Raw genomic sequence first — 18625 nt, 5'->3', positions numbered from 1 at the left:
TCCAACGTCCACCCTCTCACCCACCCACACCCACCCACTCTCCCTGCACACCACTCGTCCCCCGCACTACTTCCCCTCCTCTCTCTCCCAAATCCATACACCGCCGCCGCCATCGCCATCCTCTCCCCTTCCCACAGATCCAAAACCACGGCGACAGTCGTGCGGATCGGAAAGCCATGGTAGCGGACCTCATGGATCCATCTCCCTCACCCCCTCAGCCCCCACACACCCACCGCCCCCCACCCCCAACCCCCTCCCTCCCTCTGTGATCTCGATCGGCCCTGCTCTCCACCGCCCGCCTCGACTTCGCTGGAGATAGAGGCGTCGCCGCCCAGCAACCACGGCTGTCTTGCTCACCGACGAGCATGGCGCTCCATCAATCTGGCCGGACCCAACGCGCGCGTGGCCTGTCTAGGGTCTCCGGCCACTAGGACGGGACAGCGCCATCGGCTCCCTCGGCTCCGGCGACTGCGACTGGCAGCGGGCGTCTCTCCCAGGTAATAGATGAGATACATCTCCCTCCCGCCTTTATCCTTGGTTCGTTCTCGCTTACCGCGTCAGATCTGTTCGTGATATGCACTAGATAGTGATGTCGAGGTCAAGAGTTGGTTAGTGCTCGATGGATCTCATCCGTAGGTTAGGAGCTGGAGGCTATTTCTTGATGGTGCCTGCAGTGCAGCAACGGTTGACACCCTCCTCGTCTTTGCGTAGTTGCAGTCCCCTGAAGCCAACGCATAAATACATGCAAGGTATTTTTGTTTCTTGCACATGTGAGTTAGTTTCAATTGAACTATAGAGCAGGGCTTACAGACGTAGTTGGGGGGTGTCAAGTGCCTACAGGTGTAGCTGAACTTTGTGTAGTCGGAACAGGTTGCATTTTGCATCCGCCCCTTCACTACCACTGCCGTTGAGTCGCTCAGATGCCGAGGTCAGATCTGTTCATGTGGAATTTTGTGTACGTATGCGCCAGTCTAGTCACCGTCTCCCGCCGTGCACTCCGGGGCAAATTATGCGATCCATGCTCACCCGTCGGTGATTCAATTTTTTTCGTCAACCTCGTTGTCAGTCGTTGGGGTACTTGGCCATCATACAGCAGTACCGATCGAGTACGGACGTGGTACTGGTAGCGACATTGTGCCCGCAATCAATGCACGCTTTCCATCCTGTTTGGTCGTCGGTCGTTCGATCGGCGACTTGGTTTACTTCTTCTGTACTACTCCTGTTATACTAGATAGGAAGCTATTCACTTATTTATTTTTATAGGAAGCTAACTTGTTCATGAGAATAGATAGGCGTTGGCATCATACATGGCTTGACTTCGTTCCTTATCGAATGAACCAAACATGATTCATTTCAGAAACTCGACTCAACATATCAGCAGGAACAATACAGCGTTTCCAAAGTATCCCCCCCAGTTTTTGGGTCAACAGTGGAGTAGGAGTAGGAGTAGCCCACGCTAGCGGTGTTCACGTAGCATTTCCTACCTTTTTTATCAAATTTGCATCACATATTTGTTATATATATCAGAATGATTAAGAATCTTAATATTTGACTGTTTTCAGTCATCTTGCAGTTTCTGGGACGAGCGGGAGCACGAAGTGCTTTGGCTGTTCGGCAACTCCGAGTGACCACGGTACAGGGCAGGTGGCATGGCAGCAGGTACTTGTGTGGTGAGAAGGAACCTCCAGTTGATCATCAGGAAAGGCAGCAAGCATGATTATTAGTATTTCAGTGACGCTGATGCTCATTGTTGTTGTTGCCCTTTTTAGCTGAAACCCACAAATACAGTTAGAATTTTCCTTGAGATGTCTATGTGTGAGTGTCAATACAACTTCTTCAAGGGAATTATACGGGCCTAACTTATGTGATGTAGATGCATATTACTACTACTCAATAACCTTCATCTAGTCACCGTTACTGTATGAAAGAATTCGGAACTAGGATTTTTTTTAAGTAGCTACTGAATCTGCTTGCTTGGTTATGGCAGACATACAAGTCTTACAAATTCGTTATTCTTGTTTGAAGCTAAGCTAGGCTACTGTAGTTCCAGCAAAAAATAGGGGAGCCGCTCTTTTTGTTCTTCACTAATAAATTCTTGTTTGAATGCATATCCTGGGGGTGGTGAAGCTGGGAGCCTTTCCTCCCCATAAAAATACTTTGCTCTTCATTATGAGCAATGCCCTTAGATAATTAGCTGCTAGGAGTGTTTATATACTTGATCACCACACCTCTACTATTCTGGTTACTTTTGCTTTCTTCTCTGTAGTTGTCCAGGGCATAACAGTTTTATGTGTGGCTTGTTATTTTGTTACCAGCCTACTTTCTTGTGCTCCTGGTCGAGTCTTGTGGAGAAGTAGGGCGAATCGGGCATCATCTCACTTGTGCCTATGTGGTAAGAATAGAACACCACTCTCGCTTGATGTGCATGTATTAGTACAACAAAGCATTCTTACATGGTGATTGTTAGCGACACAACAATTATCTTGCAACATAGCTTGCCAAATTGCTTGCTTGCTTACTATATAACCTGTACTGCTAAACATGTTATCCCACTCCATGATGTTGTATCATTTTCAAATACTCCTAGACATTGGCTCCCATTAGCTATAATCTGTACCTCTAAAAGAGGAGTATAAACTGGACTAATCTGTACTCTATTATGCTTGAGACTTGATCCAAGCCGTATTAATTGTTGCCAGTGATGTTATTATCTACTCTAATGGCTGATGAATCTGTACCTGCCATACCATGTGGAATGACTAATGAATTTGTACCCGAATAACATGTGTAATGATTGTTATTTTTGCATCATTTAAACATTTTTTCTGCTATATAGTTTCTCACTCATGATTGATCTACCGCAGGTGAATGAGGTTTTCAAATGTTGGAAGGAGGAGGACAATAGGAACTTCTATTATGTCTTAGCATCTAAATTTTTGTTTTAATTTTCTTTGTTGTAGAATAGTTTTGTTTGGCAGTTGCTGTTCCTGGGATGTAAAGATATCTTAGATATGTATTGCTGGAATGAATGGTTGTAATATAATAACCTTGCACGTTGCCCAAGATAGCTTGTGGTGTGATGTGTTGTAATGTCAATGGCATAATAACTTCTTTTGTATTGGATCAATTTTTTCAGAACTGGGCTAGGCCCAAGTTATATTGGACAATTATTTTTGAGGGAAAAACATGAGAGGCCCAGCAAAGAAATGGCCCAGAAAAATACATGATCAAAAAGAAAATATGTTGTTAAAAGGGCCACACAAAGAAATCAATAAGGCTGAATTGTTGGGCCAGACCCATGTAGCTAATAAAAGAACAGGAAAAAATACATTAAAAATGCCGAATTGTTGGGCTAGGCCCATGAAGAAAATCGAATTGGACCGGGCTGAATCTTGTGCCACATCAGATTGCCACGCTGGATGCCTACGTGGCCTGGGGAGGTTGCTAGTGACCAAAACGCCACAGTAGACGTATTTTGGTCATAAACGTCTTCGACCATTCCAGAAGAAAGCTCGCTATAGTCAGTTTATGACCGCCAGCTTTTGACCTTCTGTTTTTGGTCACAAAAAGGTCGCAAATGAAAAACCATGACCTTTCAGTGACCAATAGTGGTGGTCACAAGTTGACATATTTCTTGTAGTGTGTTTCAGCATCAGAAATAGAAATATCATTTGGATTCTCAAGTGTTTCAACAATAGGATCACTAGAAGCATGCAAAGTCCTATCATTTTTCTTTTTCTTCCTTTTAGAAGTACTAGGTGCATCTATATTATTTCTCTGAGAATCTTGCTCAATTCTCTTAGGATGGCCTTTAGGATACAAAGGTTCCTGAGTCATTCTACCAGTTCTAGTAGCCACTCTAACAGCATAATCATTATCTTTACTATTCAATTCATTGAGCAAGTCATTTTGAGCTTTAAGTACTTGTTCTACTTGAGTGGTAACCATAGAAGCATGTTTACTAATAAGTTTAAGTTCACCTTTAACATTAGCCATATAATCACCCAAGTGTTCAAGCATATTTGAATTATTTTTCAATTGTCTACCAAAATAAGCATTAAAATCTTCTTGCTTAGCAATAAATTTATGAAACTCATCTAAGCATGGGCTAGCAAACTTAGTAAACGGGATTTCAGCTTTATCATATCTATAGAGAGAATTTACCTTTACTACCGGTGTCGGGTTACCAAGACCATGAGTTTCTTCAATAGGTAAAGGATTAAGATCGTATGTTTCTTCAACAGGCGGTAAATTAAGACCATGTATTTCTTCAATAGGAGGTAAATTCTTAACATATTCAGCTTTAATACCTTTTTCTTTCATAGATTTATTTGCCTCTTGCATATCTTCATGACTGAGAAATAGAATACCCCTCTTCTTCGGAGTTGGTTTAGGAATAGGCTCAGGAATTGGCTCCGGAGGTGTCCAATTATTTTCATTTGTCAACATATTATTTAATAAAATTTCAGCTTCATCTGGTGTTCTTTCCCTGAAAACAAAACCAGCACAACTATCCAGGTAATCTCTGGAGGCATCGGTTAGTCCATTATAAAAGATATCAAGTATTTCATTTTTCTTAAGTGGATGATCAGGCAAAGCATTAAGTAATTGGAGAAGCCTCCCCCAAGCTTGTGGGAGACTCTCTTCTTCAATTTGCACAAAATTATATATGTCCCTTAAAGTAGCTTGTTTCTTATGAGCAGGGAAATATTTAGCAGAGAAGTAATAAATCATATCCTGGGGACTACGCACACAACCAGGTTCAAGAGAATTAAACCATATCTTAGCATCACCCTTTAATGAGAACAGAAATATTTTAAGGATATAAAAGTAGCGAGTTCTCTCATCTTTAGTGAACAGGGTGGCTATATCATTTAATTTAGTAAGATGTGCCACAACAGTTTCAGATTCATAACCATGAAAAGGATCAGATTCAACCAAAGTAATTATATCAGGATCAACAGAGAATTCATAATCCTTATCAGCAACACAGATAGGTGAAGTAGCAAGAGCAGGGTCGGGTTTCATTCTAGCACTTAGAGATTGCTTACTCCATTTAGTTAATAACCTTTTAAGTTCATTTCTATTTTCACAAGCTAGAATAGCAAAAGAAGCTTCTTGATCAAAAACATAACCCTTAGGAACAACAAGTGGTTCTTCATCATCACTTTCATCAGTATCATCAGATTCAATATTTTCAATTTCTCTAGCCCTAGCAATTTGTTCATCAAGGAAATCACTAAGTGGCATGGTAGTATCAGGCATAGAGGTAGTTTCATCATAAGTATCATGCATAGCAGAAGTGGCATCATCAATAACATGCGACATATCAGAACGAATAGCAGAAGTAGGTGTAGGTGTCGCAAACTTACTCATAACAGAAGGTGAATCAAGTGCAAAGCTAGATGGCAGTTCCTTACCTCCCCTCGTAGTTGAGGGATAGATCTTGGTTTTTGGATCTCTCAAGTTCTTCATAATGATAAGCAGATATATATCCCAAGTGACTCAAAGAATAGAGCTATGCTCCCCGGCAACGGCGCCAGAAAATAGTCTTGATAACCCGCAAGTATAGGGGATCGTAACAGTTTTCGAGGGTAAAGTATTCAACCAAATTTATTGATTCGACACAAGGGGAGCCAAAGAATACTCTCAAGTATTAACAGCTGAGTTGTCAATTCAACCACACCTGGAAACTTAATATCTGCAACAAAGTGATTAGTAGCAAAGTAATATGATAGTAGTGATAACAGTAGCAAAAGGTAACAGTAATAAAAGTAATGTTTTTGGTATTTTGTAGTGATGATAACAATAGCAACGGGAAAGTAAATAAGCGAAGAACAATATATGGAAAGCTCGTAGGCAATTGATCAGTGATGGAGAATTATGCCGGATGCGGTTCATCATGTAACAGTCATAACCTAGGGTGACACAGAACTAGCTCCAGTTCATTGATATATTGTAGGCATGTATTCCGAATATAGTAATACATGCTTATGGAAAAGAACTTGCATGACATCTTCTGCCCTACCCTCCCGTGGCAGCGGGGTCCTTACGAAAACTAAGGGATATTAAGGCCTCCTTTTAATAGAGTACTGAAACAAAGCATTAACACATAGTGAATACATGAACTCCTCAAACTACGGTCATCACCGGTAAGTATCCCGATTATTGTCACTTCGGGGTTAATGGATCATAACACATAATAGGTGACTATAGACTTGCAAGATAGGATCAAGAACACTCATATATTGATGAAAACATAATAGGTTCAAATCTGAAATCATGGCACTCGGGCCCTAGTGACAAGCATTAAGCATAGCAAAGTCATAGCAACATCAATCTCAGAACATAGTGGACACTAGGGATCAAACCCTAACAAAACTAACTCGATTACATGATAGATCCCATCCAACCCATCACTGGCCAGCAAGCCTACGATGGAATTACTCACGCATGGCGGTGAGCATAATGAAGTTGGTGATGGAGGATGGTTGATGATGACGATTGCAACGGATTCCCCTCTCTGGAGCCCCAAACGGACTCTAGATCAGCCCTCCCGAGAGGTTTTAGGGCTTGGCGGCGGCTCCGTATCGTAAAACGCGATGATTTCCTCTCCTTGATTTTTTTCTCATCGAAACTCAATATATGGAGGTGGAGTTGAAGTCGGAGAGGCAACAGGGGGGCCACGAGGTAGGGGGCGCGCCCTAGGGGGGCAGGCGCACCCCCCACCCTCGTGGCAAGGTGGTGGGCCCCCTGGCCTCCATCTTTTGCAGGTATTTTTCTTATTTTCTGAAAAGTAGCTCCGTGAAGTTTTAGGTCATTCCGAGAATGTTTGCTCCTGCACATAAATAACACCATGGTAATTCTGATGAAAACAGCGTCAGTCCGGGTTAGTTCCATTCAAATCATGCAATTTAGAGTCCAAAACAAGGGCAAAAGTGTTTGGAAAAGTAGATACGTTGGAGATGTATCACGCATGTGCCGGCTCAAGAGTTGCGGATGATTCCAATCACTTGGCCTTTTGCAATTTGGGGGCTTGACATGGTTGGACCTTTCAAAAGGTCCAAGGATAAAAAGACACATCTTTTAGTGGCAGTTGACAAATTCACAAAATGGGTTGAGGCAGAGCCAGTGAGTAAGTGTGATGCAGCCACAGCAGTTCAGTTCATGAAAAAGGTGATTTTTCGCTTTGGTTTTCCGCACAACATTATCACTGACAATGGCACTAATTTGTCCCGAGTGCTATGGAGGAGTTTTGTCAACGTGAGCATATCCGGCTTGATGTTTCTTCCGTAGCTCACCCTCAATCTAATGGTCAGGCTGAGAGAGCAAATCAGGAAATCTTAAAAGGTCTCAAGCCCCGGCTTATGGTTCCCTTACAACGGACGCCGGGTTGTTGGGTAGAGGAATTACCCTCAGTACTGTGGAGCATCAACACCACTCCTAACAGGTCTACAGGTTATACACCTTTCTTCATGGTTTATGGAGCGGAAGCAGTGCTGCCTAGTGACATCTGTCATGACTCGCCTCGCGTGGTGGCTTACATTGGAGCTGATAATGAACAAGCCCGACAGGATGCACTTGACTTGTTAGATGAGGAGAGAGATTTAGCGGCGGCTCGATCAGTAATTTATCAACAGGACCTGCGCCATTACCACAGCCGCCGGGTTAAGTCCAGGACTTTTCAAGAAGGTGACCTGGTGCTCCGGCTCATCTACGATCTGTTTGATGGACACAAACTATCCCTGCCTTGGGAAGGACCTTTTGTGGTCAGCAAGAATTTAAACAACAGGTCATATTACCTCATTGACGTTCGAGAGAACAAAGACTCATGTAAGTCGGAGGAGGAGACCCGCCGGCCGTGGAACATTGCTCAGCTTCGGCCATACTACACCTGAGCTAACGGCTCTCGTCATGTACATACTTTGATGTTGTATATATTATGATAAGTAATAAAGCAGGACTTCTATCTTTTTCCTCTTCAAAGATCATATATCTTTACTATTTTGATTATTTAAGTGACTATTAAGGAGCTGATCATATCTGAATTTAGATGAACCTTTTTGGTCTGGCTTATGATCGTATTCGAATCTAGCTGTAAACCTCATAGGTCACTTGGGGGCTTCCTGTTCAAACATAGGTCGTATTCGAACCAAAGAGAACATAGCTGTCGTAACCCTCTTGATTGGCTCAAAGCCAAACTCACTAGGGGGCTTCTTGATCATATCCGAATCATAGCTTAACCCCTTTTTGGGTCCGACTTGGATCGTATTTGAATCAGGGTCGTTAAAAACCTCTCAAGGTCATTTGGGGGCTTCCTGTTCAAACATAGGTCATATTCGAACCAAAGAGAACATAGATGTCGATACCCTCTTGATCAGCGCAACGCCAAAGCCACTGGGGGCTATATGATCGTATTCGAATCTTAGCTTAACCCATTTGGTTCGGTTTACTGATCGTATTCGAATCAGAAACCCCCCAAATTTATGTTGTTTGAAATCTGCTATTTTGTCTTACTGGTTTTTATTGTCTCAAATCTAAACTATCAGTATGGTTTTTATTTAAGCCGGCTTGATTATTTGACAATAAGCCACCAAGGCATGATAGTCATCAGGTATATGGAAGTATTGACTTCTCAAAAAGATTGGGTCATCAACCTCATTATCCGAATCATGAAAACTGGCAGTCTAGAAACACAGGTATGACAGTGTTGTTCACGAACAGGTTTTTTCAGCCTTATTTATCTTTTCCAAAAAATACATATACCGGGTGTTTTTGACCCGTCCGGTGTTAAACCGCTAGGCCAGCTCTTTCATTTTTTGTAGGAGCAAAGTTAAAACATTGCAGATATAATCAAAGATGTGCTGGCAAAGATTAATATGCAACATTTTGTGTGCGATGGCATAAGCAACACATGCAGTTTTTAAGCTAAATCTATTACAAGGCTTTGAGAGCCCACAAGATGGTTATGACTCTACCCTCGCCGGTTCATCTCCTTCTACTGATTGGAAGCTGGGATTGGACCAGTCAAAGCCGTTCAAAGCAATGAAATACGCCTCATCATCAATCAGGCCGGCCGGGTCAACTTCTGGAGCAAAAGTGTGTTGACGAACCAGCGGGATAAGATCTGTCACCTTATAAGAGGGATTCGCCATCTTCTTATTCTCCATATCAAAACACGGCTGATATTTATCGATGCTGGTCTCATCTCCAAGAATGGTAGCTTGAGGTCGAACTCCCCTCACACAGGCAATGAAGTCATCTTGATCAAATGGACTCCCGTCTTCCTTCACAGTAGGGTACCCCTTAGCCACATCCACCGGGTCTAGATCTGGCACCCGGGCTTTGGAGCGGCTCAGGGCAGTCAGGGCTCCGGCTCTGGCACAGGATCGTTTGACTTCTTGAAACCTGGCGAGTGAGATTGATAACTTCTTCAAGACATGGCTCAACCGATTGGGTCCTTGGTTGGCAGGGGAGATGGTTTCAAGTGCTCGTTGAGCGCCAGTATACAATTGTTCCACTAAGGCATACACCGCCTTCAATTTGGTCACACTGTCTTGGCTCAGATTTTTGCTTCGTGAACCTGTGAGTGTTTTTTTAAACAAAGGCTCAGCAGGCGGCTTATATTCCGGGTCAAAAGAAGGTATAAGTGATTAATACAGATGACTTACCAAAGATGGTGGAGACCATTTGAGACACCCGGTTCTTTAAGCTGGTGAGCTCCGTGGTAACCTCCTCAAGAGCCGCCTCAGCTGTTTCAGCATGTTGTATCAGCAGCGTCTTTTCTTCGGCCCAGGATTTCTTCTTTGCAGTCAAGCTGATCTTCAATTTTTCTGTCTCAGAAAGACTCAATTGGAGTTTAGAGTCAGCAGTCTTGATTTTTGCCCCTTGATCCGTCAGCCGGGTCTTTGCATCAGTTAATTGGGAGCCCAATTCAGATAGGGCATTCTACAAAACATGCATAGGTGTGTCAAGGCTTAAACTAAAAGTTATAAGAGTTCAAGTCTCAAGTACTATGCACCGCAATACCACTTGACACTTGGGGGCTAATGTCTAGCAAAGCAATTTTTACGACTCTTATATGTTTCAAGTCCCAAGTGTTTTACAAAGTAACAGCACTTGGCACTTGGGGGCTAATGCATGATATTCAGAAAGTTTCTCAAGATTAAGACGGATTGCAATACTTATTGGGACTAGTAAAAGACAGTTATGAAGTTAAGTACCGGTTCATTTATGATAAATTGAGCCGGCCCTTGGGGACTACAGGTGAAGTTTATGCTACTTTGTTGGACTTTCGAAAAGCTTAGAGACAAAGTATCAACCTATATCATAAAGTCTATAGATCATTCAGGTTCATCATCTGAAGACTTGGGGGCTGGCAGAGTATAAGTGAACCGGAGAACATACCTCATATTTTAGCTGTAATTGCTTGACCATCTCAATTTCTAACTCACGGCTAGAATGAACATGACTGAGATAACCAGATAGTATGTCACTAGCATTCAGTTGAGTGTAGTGAGAGATATCAAAACGCACTTTTTGCTTCTCCAAGGCTTCTTGCTTAGCAGTGTGCCAGGCTAACACAGTGGGGGTCCCCGGTTCAACAAATCGGCTACCAGTAATCAACACGTCAGTAATAGAAGTTGTTGGTGGATTAGCTGAACTAGATGGTTCAGTGATAGTCCGATTAAGGGTGATCTCATCGGCTGACAACTCAGGAGGATCCAATTGAGTATGAACAGTTGGGTCTTCAGGTGCTTCAGTTTCAGAGGGAGGAGTTGGCATGGCCGGCTCAAGTGTAGGAACCTTCAGGTTTTCTGACGGATTAATCACCTTGGCCTTCTTGGATTTGGCTTGGCCGCTAAGAAAAGTTTTATGAGACAGTTAGTGTAAGGATGTAATTTTTAAAGATACAGAGGAAAGCTGATTTTTCCTTACCCAGGAGCAGTTTTGAAAGCCGGAAACTGAGTCTGAGATGAGTCGCCAGAAGAGCGAGAAACCTCCTGTAAAAGGTAAAATAAAGTCAGTGAGGCAAGGGAATAGATTCATTAATGAAAGCAAAAGATGAAGATGAAAGAAACCTCATTCTGGCATTTTCGAGGAGTTTGTTATAAAATGGAAGGCGTTTCATCGTCGTCATTATTCCGGGCCTGACTGCGGCTCTCATGTTGCTGCGTTTTCAAAAGAAAATGAGGGTCCAAATAAGCCAAAGTGTGCGAAAACCTTACTTTCCGGGTTACTAGTCGAAGTTTCTGTCTTGCCAAATGGGCTGAGTCGGAGGAAATAGTTACCTCTTCTTCTACGGCCTGGCTGGCCCCCGTATCGTCCTGGCAATAGTCAGTGTCAATAAGGTTATTAAAAAGCTGGCCAAGGGAGTCAAGGGCTACCTCCGACTCAGTATCATCGTCAAGTTTTAACAGGTACGAAGCAGTGCTCCTTTTCTTCTTGGACCTCCGGGTCGTCTTCCTAGCGGCTATGGCGGCAGTTCTAGCCTTCTTGGCGGCTTCATGGTCATACTTGGCCTTCCAGAAGTCAGATTTGGCCTATAAACAAATAAACAGGATAAAAGGTCATGCAAGTATTTAAAACTACTGAGGAAAGCACAAAAGAGAAAGAGGTCAGGTTTTTTTTTTACCTCTGGTGCCGGGTTAAGTTTACAGAAGGGGTTTAACCCAACCTTACTGCAGTCCTCATACTTGCCGTTCACAAGGATGGTTGACATTGCAACAATGTCTTCTTCAGTTAGTTGTACAGAGCTGTGATGCAGAGAGTCATCTGGGCCACCGCCATATTCATACATCAATTTGGATCGGCGGCTTAGAGGAATGACCCGCCACGAGATCCAGCAACGGATCAAGTCAACTCCGGTTAAGCCATTCCCCAGTAAGGCATTGATCCTTTTAATAGATGGAATAAGCTTCTTGCGTTCAGCAGAAGTAAGCTTATCAGGGAGCACAAACTTGGAATCCAGACGCTCCACGCGGTAACCCGGCAGTGGTTTTTCATTGGCTGGAGACGTATCTTGGCAATAGAAGCAGGTCTGATTCCAATCTTTGGGATGACTCGGTAAGACTATTAAGTGAAAGATAGCGCCCTGTCGGCGCTGAATTGAGATTCCACCGAGTTCCAAGCTAGAGCCATTGGTACACTCATTCTGGCGGTTCAGATAAAAGTACTCTCTGAAGAGTTCCACAGTCGGCTCTTCTTGAAGATACACCTCACAGAGAACTTGAAAATTGCAGATGTTGGATATGGAATTGGGTCCAAGATCTTGAGGGTGAAGTTTGAAAAAATGAAGAACGTCTCTGAAGAACTTTGAGCCGGGTGGTGAAAAACCCCGATTCATTTGGTCAGTGAAGACAATAACTTCACCGTCTTTGGGATTAGGCCGTTCCTCGTCCGGGTCAGGTGCACGATAAGACATAACATTTTTCCCTAGCAAAAATCCTATGGTGAAAAATTCCTTCAAGGTATCTTCAGTGACTGTGGAAGGGACCCATTTGCAGACAGTCGGTGCTTTTGACGGCATGATGATCAAAGGACAAACTGAAAAGAAAGTAACGTGCCGGTTCAATTCAATGGTGAAACTAAAAGTTAAATTATGATGGTGCAAATGAGTAATGGCGGCTTAAGTAAGGGCTAATGTCATATAAGGGAAAAGTGAGCCGGCGTAATAAGCCGCCATGACTACAGACATTTGAAGGAAACCAGAAATAGAATTGGCTAAGTGTTGAGACAAACAGATTTCCCAAAGCTATCACTAGTATTCTGGATCAAAATGGGTCAGAAAAGAAAAATAAATCTAGACCTAAAGAATGAGCGCGGAGGAATTCATCAACTCTAAGAAGGTATCTGTGCAAAGGAAAAGGATCTATTAACATCTAAAATGGGCGTAAAACCACTACCGCATAAGTTCTACTTTTCTTCTGGATCAAAAGAGGGTACGGAGAAGAAACAACAAGGAGGTCTGTGATGAACGGCGCAGAACGTCGATGAACTTGTAACCCTAAACAGATCTAAGGGCGCGGAAAGGTAGGAACTTACGAATGTAGAGCTTCTGCAAAGGGTCGCCGCGGTTCTCGGGACGAGCTCAGGGTGATGCAGCGGCCGACGTTGAGAGGCGATGGCGGGCACTGTGGCGACAGCGGAGCTCGAGAGGCAGAGAGGTAGCGAGAAGATGGGAGGAAGAAGAAGAAAGGGGAAAGACCGGCCAAGCCTATTTATAAGGGGATAGGTGAACAAGCTAGCGTGAAAATTGAGGAAGACCAAAACAATGATTATCCAGCTAAACGGACGCCTTGATTCTCGGAAGACATTAAAAGATAAAGATCCGTTGAAGATGACGTCATGGCGGGTTACAGAGTTTTTACAGAGAGAGGAAGATGGATTTCTTCTAAGTGTTGAAGATTGACAAAGAACAAAGTTCAAGTCAACCTGGGGCCTAATGTTGGGGATATAGCTACCAGGTATGACCCGCCCAGGAGGGGCCGGGTCAACCCCAATGGCGAGTTACAAGAAGAAGCCCAGTAAATGTTCAAGGTGATAGTTTATTAAGACTTATAGAAAGCCTAAGCCCAGAGGCGGCTTAAGGCCCAATATTTTGAACCGCCGTATGTAGAGAAATACTTGTAAAGAAAGGCATATAAAAGAAGTCACTAAGCCGGACATGTTTTATGAGCCGGTCGGGACTCTGTAGGCCGCCAGGCGTCAACCCGTGTATATAAGGGGACGACCCGACGGCGGCCTAGGACAAGAAACAAGAGATCGATAGCCAAGCTAGCAGATTCGCTCCTTGGTCATCGAAACCTAGCAATACAACATCAACTTGACTAGGCCTTACCTTCACCGTAAGGGGCCGAACTAGTATAAACCTCTCGTGTCCTTTGTCCCGATTAACCCCTTTAAGCTTCTTAGTTGCAATGGACCTACGACTAAGTCCTTCCGCTAGGACATCTGCCGTGACAATTCCACGATAGAGGTCGAGCTTCGAGAGGAGAAAGCTTAACTAGTGTGGCTCGGGCATTTCATCGAACACCTCATGTGCATAGGAGGTGAGCTAGAGCACCACAAAGCTCTCCCCTCGCCGGCCAGAAAAAACAGAGCACTATGGAGTGCTCTACTGCGGCGATGGGGTATATATAACCACCCCATTGGTCCCGATTCGTGGCTGGAACCGGGACTAAAGGCCCCCTTCTATCCCGGTTCTAGTCACGAATCGGCAACAATGGTTGTGGGCCAGGAGCGAGGACCATTGGTCCCGCTTCGTGCCTAGAACCAGGACAAATAGGTCCACACAAACCGGGACAAATGCCTCCCGAGGCCCGGCGCGCACCTGGGCGCACGAACTGGGACGTATGCCTCCCATGGGTCCCGGTTCATGACTGAACCGGGACTAATGGGTTGGCCAGGCCCCAACCAAAGCCCTATTTTCTATTAGTGTCCATCGACTTCATGATGATATTCTTTAGGGGCATTAGTCCTCATTTTTCGTCCCTTTTGGTCATTCGATGACAAAGGGGGAGAAATTTGAGTTAGTCTTCAAGCGGTTCTATATATATGGGCGTTTTTTGCTAAGTTACAACTCTCGTTCTTCTGAAGTATTTGTTGGATCGAGTTGTAAACTTAAGTCCTATGGTGTTCTGATACGCTTGCTCTGTTTTTCTGCATGATATTTCCTCATATATGTTAATGCACGCATGCTGAATTACTGAAAGGATCGAGAAGAGGTGTCTAGAGGGGGGTGATTAGACACTAAGTGCTAAAAGTTGCCGTTTTTAATTTACTTAAGTTCAAGAGGAGTTTAGGAACAAGTTTAACAAACACAATACATATCAAGCAAGCATGCAATAAGTAAATGAGCAGCGGAAAGTAAAGCATGCAACTTGCAAGAATGTAAAGGGAAGGGTTTGGAAGATTCAAACGCAATTGGAGACACGGATGTTTTTGTCGTGGTTCCGATAGGTGGTGCTATCGTACATCCACGTTGATGGAGACTTCAACCCACGAAGGGTAACGATTGCGCGAGTCCACGGAGGGCTCCACCCACGAATGGTCCACGAAGAAGCAACCTTGTCTATCCCACCATGGACATCGCCCACGAAGGACTTGCCTCACTGGCGGTAGATATTCACGAAGTAGGTGATCTCCTTGCCCTTACAAACTCCTTGGTTCAACTCCACAATCTTGTCGGAGGCTCCCAAGTGACACCTAGCCAATCTAGGAGACACCACTCTCCAAGAAGTAACAAATGGTGTGTTGATGATGAACTCCTTGCTCTTGTGCTTCAAATGATAGTCTCCCCAACACTCAACTCTCTCTCACCATTGGATTTGGTGGAAAGAATATTTGAGTGGAAAGCAACTTGGGGAAGGCTAGAGACCAAGATTCATATGGTAGGAATGGAATATCTTGGTCTCAACACAAGTGTAGGTGGTTCTCTCTCAGAAAAAGTAAGTTGGAAGTGTAGGTTCGTTCTGATGGCTCTCTCCATGAATGAAGAGGAGGTGGAGGGGTATTTATAGCCTCCACACAAAATCTAACCGTTACACATAACTTGCCAAACTCGGTGGGACCGAATTGGTAAACTCGGTCAGACCGATTCAGCAAAGCTAGTGACCATTAGGGTTTTCGGTGGGACCGACATGCAACTCGGTAGGACCGATATGATTAGGGTTAGGGCATAACGTAATCTCGGTGAGACCTATTACACAAACTCGGTGAGACTGATTTGGTAATAAGCTAACCAGAGAGTTGGTCAGGTAAACTTGGTGAGACCGATCGCTCATTTCGGTGAGACCGAAACGTTACGAAGGGAAAACAGAGAGTTTACATTGCAATCTCGGTGGGACCGATCACAAGTTTCGGTGAGACCGAAATTATTGCAATAGGCAACAGAGAGTTTGCAATCCCATCTCGGTGAGACCGAGATCCCTATCGGTGAGATCGATTTGCTTAGGGTTTGTGGCAGTGGTTATGACATTTGAAACTCGGTGGCGTCGGATAGGAAGAATCGGTGGGGCCGAGTTTGACTTTTGGTTTAGGTCATGTGTGGATGTGAGAAAGTAGTTGAGGACTTTGGAACATATCACTAAGCATTTGAGCAAGAGCCTCATTAAGCAACACCTCATCCCTCCTTGATAGTATTGGCTTTTCCTATAGACTCAATGTGATCTTGGATCACTAAAATAGAAAATGTAGAGTCTTGAGCTTTGAGCTTGAGCCAATCCTTTGTCCTTAGCATCTTGAAGGGGTTTCACATCCTCTAGTCCATGCCACTTCACTGTTGAACTTATCTGAAACATACTAGATAAAAATGTTAGTCCAACAAGAGATATGTTGACATTAATTACCAAAACCACCTAGGGAGCACTTGTGCTTTCAATCTCCCCCTTTTTGGTAATTGATGACAACATACATCAAAGCTTTAGATCAAGATATTAAGAGTAGTAAGTAAAGCTTTGGAAAGACATGTAACTTGCATAGGCTCCCCCTACATGTATGCAATCATGTGAATATGGAATATAGGGGCATGTGAATGCATAAACATGACAGAGTAAGCAATGTGTTACATGTCTCTTGGTTATATGCATCAGAGAAAATGATGAAAAGATGAGAAATGTACCTTCATGCTCATGAGTCCTTCTTGCAAACAGTATGTACATCAGAAAGAAATTCTCATTCACATGAATGTGATGCATATACTTACCTTGTGGTCTTGAGTTGGCTTAGGATAGGATACACCTACTGGCCAGAGAAAACAAGAGAGACCACAAGAGTACCAAGACTGGGATGACATGTAGACTGAGTACTAAGTACCTTATTGGATAAAGACATGTCCCCAAAGGTAAAGATATGCAATAAATTCAAGGATTTCCTTCCCTTAGATGTCTTGCTCCCCCTGAATCTAACATGGGATATTGGGAGAAGATAGGGAACAGAAAATCAGAGCAAAAACAGAGCTCAAAGGAAATAAACATAGCTAATGCAATCGAGCAAATATGAACATGTCTTTCCCCTCTTGAAGACATGTGACTTCTCTCCTTTTGAACACCAAGCATCTGGGGTCTCTTTCTTCCCAAGAGTATTCTCTCCCCCTATAGATATGATTAAGCTTTGATGTGATGATCTCTCTCTCCCCCTTTGACATCAATTTCCAAGAAGGCTTCTTCTGGATTTTTGTGATGATGGGTTTGGTCCTTGAGTCACATAACAAAGCAGCAATTTGAGTAGGATGCTGGTCAAGGACAAGATTCATTGAGTGAAGCTGGATCAAAAAGAATTCTGAAACAAGTGGCAAGATGTTTTTCCTGCAGTGAAATCGGTAGCACCGAGTTTGGTGCTTCGGTGGCACCGAAAGGGTTTGGTTGGACCGAAGTAAACAGCCCGGTGTGACCGAGTTCATCACAGAGAAAACACTTGTCACCTCAGCTCACTAGACAAGTAAGATCTCACAAGGATTTGCAAGGAATTTAATGCAGAAAATGCAGAACAGAAAATAAGAGAGAAGAAACTGAAAAGAATCTAGATGAAGTTTTTTTGAAGAGGGAAACAAATATGCATGAGACAAATGCAAGAGCACAGAAAAGAACACAAGAGAACTTCATCTAGAATTAGGCGGTGACAAAGTCACCTATGTTAGAGTATATTGACTTAGGAGTCAAGTGAGATCACTTGATCTTTGGTCATACTCATCGTTTAAGCTCAAAATGGGGTTACCATTTTTCGTTAAAGCATCTTGATGTATTCACATCTTGTTGAGTTACTTTATCCCATGACTTAGAGTAAAGCTTCTCTAAGATGGAATAACATACCTCGGGTTGTGGTGTTGATCATGATCATGTAGTTGAACTTGTGTGGGTTGCTCAAGGTTGATGTAGCTCATCAAGAGTTGAGAGCATCACTTGACCTACATGGGTTAGTTTTTGCAAGGAAGAGCACTTGTGTATCCAAAATGACAATCATGATAGAATTTGTCAAAGGATATGTTTGAATGGTTGCATGCTTCCTTGTCTTCATCCACCATTGTGTAGCGACTTAGTGATATAGAAATTTCTCAAGATGTGAGTGAGTTGCAATCTCATAGATTTTGATTCATCCAAGTACCTACATGGGTTAGATAGCATGCAAGGTGCAAATATATCCAAGACATAAGATAGTCAACATAAGAGAAATATCAAGGATTAGTCATAGGCTCATGCCTTGCATGTATTAAATGGAGTTCCTAATCCAAGTTTGAAGCATCAATGATGTTCAATTCACCTCTTAACCTGCAAAACACTTTCTCATCAAGTGGTTTGGTAAATATATCCACCAATTGCTTATCGGTGCGAACATGCTTAAGATTAATGTCCCCTTTGGCAACATGATCTCAAATGAAATGATGACGAACTTCAATATGCTTAGTTCGAGAATGTTGTATGGGATTGTGAGAAATTTTAATAGCACTCTCATTGTCACATAGCAATGGAACATGTTTCACATATATTCCATAATCTTTAAGAGTTTGGGTCATCCAAAGTAATTGAGCACAACATGATCCAGCGGCAATGTATTCCGCTTCGGCGGTGGATAAGGATACCGAGTTTTGTTTCTTGGAGAACCAAGATACAAGAGATCTACCAAGAAA

The 18625-nt window shown here is 43.3% G+C and overlaps 1 long non-coding RNA gene across 1 annotated transcript; it reads left to right on the top strand.

Annotated features, from left to right (window-relative positions):
- Nucleotides 1–261: 261 nt before the first annotated feature.
- Nucleotides 262–2354, top strand: LOC125555505. Its single transcript, XR_007304732.1, has 3 exons — nucleotides 262–497; nucleotides 1563–1659; nucleotides 2316–2354. It is a non-coding gene; the product is annotated as an uncharacterized LOC125555505 (long non-coding RNA).
- Nucleotides 2355–18625: the final 16271 nt, after the last annotated feature.

This window comes from Triticum urartu, chromosome 5, assembly GCF_003073215.2.
Source record: "Triticum urartu cultivar G1812 chromosome 5, Tu2.1, whole genome shotgun sequence".
Taxonomy (NCBI): domain Eukaryota; kingdom Viridiplantae; phylum Streptophyta; class Magnoliopsida; order Poales; family Poaceae; genus Triticum; species Triticum urartu.
Note: the sequence above shows the minus strand (reverse complement) of the source record. Positions and strands in the feature narration are given on the sequence as shown.